The following is a 10,574-nucleotide window of genomic DNA, read 5'->3' as shown; positions in this document are numbered from 1 at the left end:
CATCCACCCACACAGCACCCACCCACTCATTAACACACAGACCACCCACCCACACAGCACCCACCTATTCGTTAACACACAGACCGACCACCCACCCACACCGCACCCACAATCAGTCACACACAGCACCCACCCACTCATTAACACACAGATCACCCACACCCACACACACACAGACTAGCCTCCCACAAACATAGACAAGCAAGACTGGGCCAGTGGAGTGACACTCGGCCTAACTCAATGCCTTCAGGAGATTAGAACCACTGTAATGAGCAGGACACCACTAATACTCACATAAATAATTGGGTCAACCTAACTTACACGAGCAAAAGTAAAACACAACCAGTCGGGAAACTGCCGCAGAAAGTTCTGAAAGAGAGAATTAATCTCTGCTCAGACAGGCATCAATTAATCAAAGGTAGTCAGCATGACTTTGTCAAGGGGAGATCAGAGAGGTCTCACTGAGTTTTCGTTTCAAGTCCAGTGACTCTTCATCAGAACTTACGGGGAGATTATGATGGAGCTGTACAAAGCATGAGTTAGACTACAGCTGGAGTACTCTGCGCAGTTTGAGGAAGAATGTGATTGTCCTAGAGAGGGTGCAGAGGAGAGCTACCAGGACATTGCCTGGACTGGTGCATTTCAGCTATGAAGAGAGATTAGATAAGATGGTGTTGTTTTCCTTAAAGCAGAGAGCTGAGGGGATACCTGATAGAGGTGTACAAAATTATGAGAGGCATAGATAGGAAGGAACCTTTCCCCTTAATAGAGGGATCAACAACCAGTGAGCATTGTTTTATGGTGAAAGGCAGGAGGGGGTTTAACAAAGATTGTTTCTCAGCCAGAAGATGGTGGATATCTGGAACACAATGGTAGAGGCAGGAATCATTTAAGAAATATTTGGATATTATTTACTTCAAATGTCATTGCATAGGCAACTATGGGCCAATGGAAATGGGACAAGTGTACATCAGTGCTTGATGGCCAGTGTGAACAGGATGGGCTAAAGGGTCTTTTTTCATATTGTAAACTCTCTGACTCTAATTGTTATCTGTAGGACACTATATGGCTAGCATCTTAGGCTCAAGCCAACCAGCAGGTTCTGGTGAGTGAGCCACCCCCCAATTCGATCCACTTGGGCTTACACAAGGTCACAGAAGAAAGGTAAATGAGCCACCCTTCCAGTGGGATGCTGTGATAATGGATGGGACAGAGCAGCCAGTTTAAAAGCACCAAAACTTGCAAGTTAAAGCCACTAAATGCTATAGCAGAAACACAGCTTATCCATGAAGTTGCAGGAGAGAGAGGACCGTGGTCGGCAGCAAGATAGCAGCGTGGGGATCGAGAGATCAAGCCCAGAGTGGGAGAGAGATCCAGCCGTCATGGGGTAAGCCAGTAGAGAGCAACTGCTGGCCTGTGGCTAAAGGAGGACTGCAATTTGGAACTTTTTATTTCTTATTTACTACTTTATACTGACAAGAGCTGCAATGTTTAACTTTTAACTTATTTTTAAACTTTATTTTTCTACTCTTTACCTAAGATTTTGTACCTTGTACTTAAAGTGGTATCATGAATGGTGATATTGTTAGCTTTTCACTGTACTCCTATAGCCCTGTACTTGAGTATACATGACAATTAAGCCCAGTTCTAATAGAGACTCTCAAACTCTTCTCAGACAGTGCAGTCCAATTAATTAGAAGAAAATTTTATTCAATTAATTGCTCCAATTTTAACTTTCCCTTCTTTTGACTCAAATTGATAAAGCTCAAAAATGTAATCTTTCCAAAGTAGACAAGCAGGGGTAGCAGTAGAAAAGAACCACACTCGTCTTGTTTACAGAGAGCATCAAAAGCTGAAGAGTTTTAACTTCTTCAGGATGCAAGCACCAATGACGAGGGCAACTTTTATCACCCATCTTCGGTTTACCTTAATGTGATTCTGAACTTCCTTTTTTAGCCGTTGTGGTGCAGGAACTCTCAGAATCCTGCTGGGGAGAGAGTTCCACGACTGCGTGTTCTTGGACGTGTCTATCAATTCTCTATAGATGTCAAAATGGTTTGCCTTCCAGATAACCTGTTCAAGAGGGCCATATTCTTAAAGCTCCCAAACAAAGCATGAGGAATAGAGGGAAGATCTGGAAATTGAGTGAGTGAGTTTATAGGTTAAGTGACTTTTCTTGGGTGTTGCATTTTTCAGTGAGGGTAGTTTTATTAACATAGGGTGTTCACAATTGAAAGCAGATCTGGTAATGTTCTATTGGTGCTATAATAGAAAACTTGCAGGCACCTTTATGATTCATGTCAACAACTGTTCTGTAGGCACTAATGACTTCAGAAAATTACTTATTAATCAAACTGAGAAGGGGTTGCAGAGTTTGAGCTATAGGAAGAGGCTGAATAGGCTGGGGCTTTTTTCCCCTGGGAGTGGAGGCTGAGGGATGACCATACAGAGGTTTATAAAATCATGAGGGGCACAGATAGGATGAGTAGACAAGGTTATTTCCCCAGGTAGGAGAGCCCAAGACTAGACGGCATAGGTTTAAGGTGACAGGAGAAAGATTTAAACGGGACCTGAGGGGTAATATTTTCACGCAGAAGGTGGTGCATGTACAGAATGAGCTGCCAGAGGAGGTGCTGGAGGCTGGTATAATTACAACATTTAAAAGGCATCTGGATGGGCACATGAATAGGAAGGGTTTAGAGGGATATGGGCCAAATGGGTCAAGATTAATTTAGGATATCTGGTCAGCATGGACGAGTTGGACCGAAGGGTCTGTTTCCATGCTGTACGACTCTATGACTATGACCCAGCAACAGTAAAATTTACAGACAATCACTGGCATTTAATGATCTGAGATGTATCACAGGGGCAATATCAAACAAACAGAACAAGGAGTTGACAAGGGGGTAGGTGATCTCAACCCTGCTTTTAAGTAGCACTTTGAAGAGTAGAATTTAGGAAGGAAACACCAGGCAGAGATTAGGGTTTCGATATGAAAAATCCCTTTCCTCCAATTCCCGCATATCTGAGCAATTTGCTGTATGTAACGTACAATCCCACATTCAAGAAAGTTCTGCATTCACAGGTTTTTATAAAATAAGTCTGATCCTATTAATGGCCATAGCTACCTTTGCTCACTCTTCTGTCAGGATCCGGGCCTGGATTTAGTTGGTAAAACAATGGACACAGAAGCACTGTAAAAAAAAAACTGGATCGAACCAAATAAACCAGCCAAAAGGGTTCAATAAAGATTATTAGAGATGACACTGCAAGGCCACAATCTTCATCGATACATAGCTCCAACAAATGTTTAAAAATTTCCTCTTTAAAGATATTATCGCAGGAGATACATAGACAGTGGTTCAGGGAGGGTAACCCAGAGCTTAGGGTCTTGGTAACACAAGATACATCCAGCAACAATGGAGTGAGGAAAATAAGGGGTACGCCAGAATCTAGAATTGAGATTCCAGGATTAGCAAAGATTATACTGTTGGGGAGGAATGAGACCAAGGGACTCGGAAATAAAGTTTTCATCCTTGTAATCAAGATGTCACTGGATCTGCATCAGAGTGCAAGGTACCTGCCAAAAACATCAAGAAACACTAAGCTGATTTCTATACGAATGCTCCACACAACCAAATGCTCCAGCCAGTCTCATCACTTCCTCTCCAGGTGGACGGTAAAAGCATTAGCTACGAGCTCCCCTCCATTTCATGCAGACACATCTCAGCATGTATTAGCATCCCTCTGTCATGGCTGCAATTCCAAACCTAATTATGTTGTGGGAGAATCTTCGATTCACAAACTACTCAGGGGTCAAGGCAGCACCCCAGCACCTTCTTCAGGATGACCAGGGATGGGCAATTAATTCAGCCTTTGTTATCCCATGTCCATTATTCAAAAATAATCAATTTATTGTTTAACTGAATCTTTGCATTCCTTCCTTCTCTCCTCTACATGGCGCAGCATATGCAGGGCACGTCAGCAACATTGGAAAGGTGCACAATGCAGATACTTTTCTGCAATACAAATAGAAACAGCCTGCAACGGGAGATATTCAGATCCAAGATGGCGGCAGAGTAGGACTCCTCAGCTGGTGGAGCTTTTTTTTAATAAAAACTTTTATTTCTCTTTTGTGTTTTCTTTCCTTCTCAGCTACGTCCTGAACTCCCAGCCTCAGCACAGAGGCCTCTCGGTTAGGCACAGCTATCTCCCGGCCTGACGTGGCGGTCTCTCAGTGGACCAACCTGGTCTCAGCGTGGACTTCCAGCCTTGAGATGGTTCCAGTGCAGTCTCCCAGCCTTGAGGTAAAGCCTGACATGGTCTGGAGACAAGGCGTGGTGCGAACCAGAGGCTAGGTGCTGGCATAGACTGAGTTGGAAGGACTGTTATTCTAAACTTTTTAATTCCTACATTTTTCTAATTTATTCATATGATCTGTAATGCTGGACTTTTTATTTCTTTATTTTTCTAAATGGATTCCCCCCCAAGAATTTGTCCTTAAGAATCTGTACCTAGGTACCTTTGCACCTGAGATGGCACTGTGATGACTTGTAACCTTTTCACCTATTCACATGACTACACGTGACAATACGTGACAATAAAGCTAATTCTAAAACTCTAAGGATGCCAAACACTCAAAACTACTGACAGATCCTATAACGCAAACCATCCTTCTCTAATTTGACCAATTACTGTTTATTCAAAGTAACTACAAATGGGACAAGCTGTACTGACAAGTATCTCACTCAGTTCTGGAACAGCTAATGACAAACTTCAGAATTCTGTTAACTTCCTCAGCACAATGTGACATTTAATGTGACAGCAGACTCTTGCTGCTGAATTGTTCTCCAGTGAAGACGAATGTCAGCGGCGTGCCAATGAAACTTCCCTATGCAAGTTGGCATTGCTTAGATTTCCTCCCCTTAAGCACTTTCTCACTATTTGCTCTTCCAAAAATTACCATTACAACAACTTTCCCTCAGTTTCTTGTAAACACCTAACAGCCCCATTTTTCAATCAATATTCTAAACTCTTCTGTCCTTTCAGGCACTACCCTCCCCCAACCCCCGTTAAAAGCTGCACTTGTGGCCCCATGTTCTCCAAGCGAAGGTCAACGTCTGTGATACAGTAATTTCTGGCAGAGAAGGAACCCCCATTGCTGGGTGATCAGGAGGAGTCTATCCTGCTTCCCTGCTTATTCGCTGTACAAACTTCCTTCCTTCAACTGCCCATCCAATTTTGAAACCATTGGTTGCTTCACTTATCCATATCATGGCCAGTTCTAGGTCACTACCACTCATTGCATTAAAAAGATTCCATCTCACATTCCCCCGCTGAAAATCTTTAGAAGTTATTTCCCCTAGGACTTGCGCCATCAGATTAATGGGAAGAGTTACTGCTTTTCTCATGTTTAGAACATAAGAAATAGGAGCAGGAGTAGGCCATCTGGCCCCTTCAGTCTGTGCTGCCATTCAATAAGATCATGGTTGATCTTTCTCGTGGATTCAGCTCCTCTTACCCGGCTGCTCACCATAACCCTTAATTCCTTTACTGTTGACTCCATTACTCTCCAAGGATTTCCCTTTAACCATGCAGTCACCTCCAAGATCAATCATGTCGAGTTTGCATCCTTCCAGTTGTGCAGCCACCATTCTCAACACTAGTCCCAGCCAAGTCCTAAATAGCATTCCCCATCCTCGCGACTGTGTGCTTCATCCATCCACTGACTTCTCTGGAAAAGGTACCAGCCAGCTGGCATTGGTTAGCTTTACCGCCACGTAAAATGAACACAGTCATACTGCACCTAACTGCACCTAAAGTGCCAGCAATTTGCACAGCTCCAACAGGCTTCAAACTTCACTAGCGAAGGAACAACGGAGAACTGAAATATTCTTACACAAAAAGGAAACATATTGAGATCACAAAACATATACCTGAACAATATTATGCATCTTGTGAAATTGCCAATGCCCTCTCAGAGCATTCTTGCTGTTGGGACGTGGGAAGTTTTGAGAAGACAGTACTCACCATCCAATCCTAGTTACCCTGAGGGCACTCGGGAGTCAAACACACCAGAATTAATTTGTCACGAATAGGGCAGACTATGTGGGCGTGGCAGGCGTGGCAGGCTTCGTTTCCTGAAGGATTTTTAGTCATCTTATGGGTTTTTAATTGCAATCTGACAACCTGCTAATGCGAGCACACAAATTGGATTATATTTGAAAATAAGACACATTTAATAAGGCTATGTTAAAAGAGCACTAGGGTGGGGGTCATTGAATAGTTTTTCAGAAGAGCTAGTACAAGCACAGTGGAGCAAATGGTCTTTGTTCACATAGTAAGTCTTTCTCACCACATTTGTCAAGTGGTCAATCTTCACTTGAGAGCCTGGGCAACAGGTTGTTTCACTATTGCATGCATCACCCATAAGGTCTGATCCGGTGTTCTCCAAACATGCACCTACCCGTGAGCCGAAAGCAGAACTGGAAATCAAGCTGGTCTCCATCCACCTCCCTAGACCAGGAACACTGGAGTCTGCTGCAGCATACAACACAAGCCTCCCGGATCAGCTGGTTCACCATCCATCAAATAATTCTGGGATCTTCTGGGAGAGTGGTGCCTTGACAAGAGCAGTGCAGCCCAATCTCTCAAAGCGAAAATAGCCCCAGTGCAGCCCATACCTAGTTGTTTGGCTTGGAGTAGATACAAAGTGGTATTCACACCCAATATCTCTTTAATTAAAAAGTACATAAAAGGATCACTGGGTCAGACTATTTGAAAAACTGCCACAAATCTGAAAGACGCAAGCAGGGACACCTCACTTCCGAGCTATAAGCTGCACTGTCGAGGACTGATTGTATTTTTCCGTTGGAACTTGCACAGAATTTGCAACACAGAAACAATCCAACTGCCACAGACGCATCTGCTCATGACTGTATTGGTAAGAGTGACCAGTGCACATCCAGTTGTGAATGGTGGTGGACAATTAAACAACTCACTGGAGGAGGAGGCTCCACAAATATCCCCATCCTCAATGATGGAAAAGCCCAGCACATCAGTGCAAACGATAAGGCTGAAGCATTCACAGCGATCTTCAGCCAGAAGTGTCGAGTGAAAGATCCACGTTGGTCTCCTCCAGTGGTCCCCAGCTTTACAGATACCAGTCTTCAGCCAATCCAAGTCACTCCACATGATATCAAGAATGATTGGAGACTGATACTGCAAAGGCTACAGGCCCTGGCAACATTCCGGCAATAGTACAGAAAACTTGTGCTCCAGAAGTTGCTGCTCCCCTAGCCAAGCTGTTCCAGTACAGTTACAGCACTGGCATCTATCCAACAATGTGGAAATGACTGAATATGTCCTGTGCATAAAAAGCAGGACAAATCAAATCCAGCCAATTTCCAACCCATCAGTCTAGCTCAATCATCAGTAAAGTGATGCAAGTTGCCATCAACAGCACTATCGAGCAGCACCTGCTCAGAAATAAACTGCTCAGTGTCACCCAGTTTGGGTTCTGCCAGGGCCACTCAGCTCCCTCCCTCATGACAGCCTTGGTTCAAAAGAGCTGAATTCCAGAGGTGAGGGGAGAGTGGCAGCCCTTGACATCAAGGCTGCATTCGACTGAGTGTGGCATCAAGGAATCCTAGCAAATCTGGAATCAATGGTATCGGGGGCAAACGCTCCAGTGGCTGGAGTCATACCTGACACATAGGAAGATAGTCGTGGTTGTTGGAGGTCAGTATTTTCCCAGTTTTAAATCAGCCTTAAAATTTCCATAGACAAGGGGGTTCATCCACATTGGTGCAGACTATCTTCATAGTATAATTCTTTTAAGTAACGCTACCACTACCCCACATTAATTGTGTCACCCCTGACAGGTCATGTGACATCCCATCCTCTCGCTGCTTATATTTTCCTGTAAGGATAATTCAAACTGTCCCTCACTACAACACCTCAACACTACAGACACCTGAAAATCACAGCTATCCACTCTCTCTCGCACAGGATGTTTAGCACTACAAAGAGGACAGAAGATCCAAAACCAGTTGTAACAAATGCCATATCTTCATGGAGTACATGACACAAAACGACTGGATATCTGACACCGAATTATGGAGAACAACAGATACACAGGAGTAATTATGGGCGGCAATTTATTTTGCTCTCTCGTGACTACGTAAAATATTAAGAAATTAGTACTGCTTAAAATCTGAGAAATGGTCTGCACCCAATCTATTTCGCCCGGTCTTTCGAATGCTGTACATTTCGAACACAGTTTTTCATTTCAGACATTATACTTATTTATACTTACCTATTCTTCGTGCCTCATTGTGTGTGCTGTTGCAGCAGTCCCCATCTTACAGAGGCAAAGTGCACTAAGTTTCACATATAAGCGACTAACATTGCTCAAGTATTATGCATAAAATTGCACGTAAAATTACTCAAACACAAACAATGTGTTTCACTGACTAGGTTACAGATGTTGCAACATTCCATTTCGATCACACACTACGCATCAAACATATTCATAAACACATACACTACACAGTCACAGTTACACTCAGATGTCAAACAGAACTGCTTTGCGAGGAGGAAGGTATCATGTTTTATATTTCCACAAGACAAAGACAGAGACAGCCTCATTATATAAAAACTGGGCTGGAGTTATGAGCAAGTGAGATTATTGCCACAATTATCTGATCTGATAATCTTTTACACCCCCTTCTTTCACAAAACAATAAACATGTTCACTATTTTGTGTGTAGTGCCACAATTACTGAAGACTCGCAACAACCTTAGACCAAACTGGCCTTTATTATACAAGTCAGGACCAGGAGGAGTCTAACGGCTGTTCGACTGGAAAATACCTCATCACCAAATCTGACAATGCACTTGAACGATGCTGCAAACCAAACAGAGTGTGGAAATCTTGGCTGATGTGCAAACTGCCTTTACCGAAAGATTAGCAAGGCTTGTGCGGCTCTGCAGACAGCTTGACAGACAGATCACAGACACGCTGCCATTCTGTCTACAGGGAGAAGTCTGGAAGTCTTAATACATACACCCGGGAATATTGTAACTGCCACACCAACTGTAGCATTAACCCCCGCATTTTCTTAAAACAAATTATTGGCAACATTAATATATACATACAACTTTATACATATACACATATATAAAGTGAATCTACACCATAGTATGGCAAACAAGCTATGACCAATACCAGCTAAAACATCTGCTTTTAGTCGCCAACCTAGATCTGCACAGCTGCTATTGCACAGTGGAAAACAATCATTAACAATATGATTAAAATAATCAAACTGTCTCATTGCTGCTTAATATTTAGCATTCTTCCAACTCTCTCCCAACACACAGCAAGGAAGCTCTTAGCTGTGGGAGTTCTCCGAAAATAACCTGGATTGGTGAAAGTGCTGGAAGAACAACTTTTTTTAAAAATGCACCACAATATTTACATCTGAAATAGCAACATATTGTCACAGTTAATGTTTTGGGTCCAGTGACATTTTCTCAGAACTGAACCAGACCCGAAAGGTTAACTGATTTTTCTTCCCAAATGCTGCCAGATCTGCAGAGCTTTTACAGCAATTTCTCTTTTTGCTTCTGATTTACAACATCCACAGTTCCTTCGGTTTTTACTTATTATCACAAACTGCTAATCAATTTCGTAAAGAAAACTCATAGGTGAGGGATCAAGAAATATTGATTTTAATCAAATCGAGATACCCAGTAAAAATATTAGAAAAATAAACACGAATTGGACTTTGAATCTGCGGGGTGTTTATTTTTAGGTTAAAGCAAATAAAACTTGGAGCAGAAAAGGATGACAACTTACTTCACAATAAATATTTTATGAAACGGCTTGATCTTCTGTTCTGGCCCTGGTGTTCAGCTCAGTATTTCAGGTTTAATACACTTCTGTGCATGCTGAGGAGAATCACTGAAGGACCTCCAACATTTGATGTTCCCTATCTTAAATTTCACAGCGAATAAAAAGAAGGTTCAAAAGAAAATTTCAGAAGTGTGCTGTTTGTCGTGAACTTTAACTTCCCATCCAGTTACTAGCTACATCAATGCATTGGCATTCCACTTGTAATGAAGTGCACTTTGACTCTGGTTGACTCCCAGCCTAACGATGTCTCAAATGTAAAATTCTTATCCTTGTTTTCAAGTTATGCCCTTGCCCCATCCCTATCTCTGGAATGCTCTCCTGCTCTACAACACCTTCTAGATTATCTGCCCTCATCTGAACCTGATATCTGACCCCGAATCCAAGTGCCATTATTCCATCTTTGGGTCCATGCTTTCAGCTGCCTGGGGTCCCTTGAATCCTTATTGTCAATCTACATCCAGTGATCTGCTTTGAAAACTATCCCCAAAAGCATCTTTATCCTTCAATAAATCGTCACAGGCACCCCCTAAATCCAGCCTTTTAGCGGGGATTGGAGGGGATTGGGGGGGGGGTGGTGGTTGGGGTCGGGGTTGGGGTTGGGTGTGGGGGGGAGGTTGGGGGGAGGTGGGGGGGGAAGGGAAAGAGGGTAGATTTCGGT

The 10,574-nt window shown here is 43.0% G+C and overlaps 1 protein-coding gene across 1 annotated transcript in view; it reads right to left on the bottom strand.

Moving 5' to 3' along the window:
- tmtc1 (transmembrane O-mannosyltransferase targeting cadherins 1) overlaps window positions 1-10,574 on the bottom strand; it is a 176,534-nt gene that overhangs the window by 155,590 nt on the left and 10,370 nt on the right. The window lies entirely within an intron of this gene.

The sequence above is a fragment of the Rhincodon typus genome, chromosome 18 (genome assembly GCF_021869965.1).
Source record: "Rhincodon typus isolate 14 chromosome 18, sRhiTyp1.1, whole genome shotgun sequence".
Classification (NCBI taxonomy): Eukaryota; Metazoa; Chordata; class Chondrichthyes; order Orectolobiformes; family Rhincodontidae; genus Rhincodon; species Rhincodon typus.
This window is presented reverse-complemented; position numbering and strand designations above follow the sequence as displayed.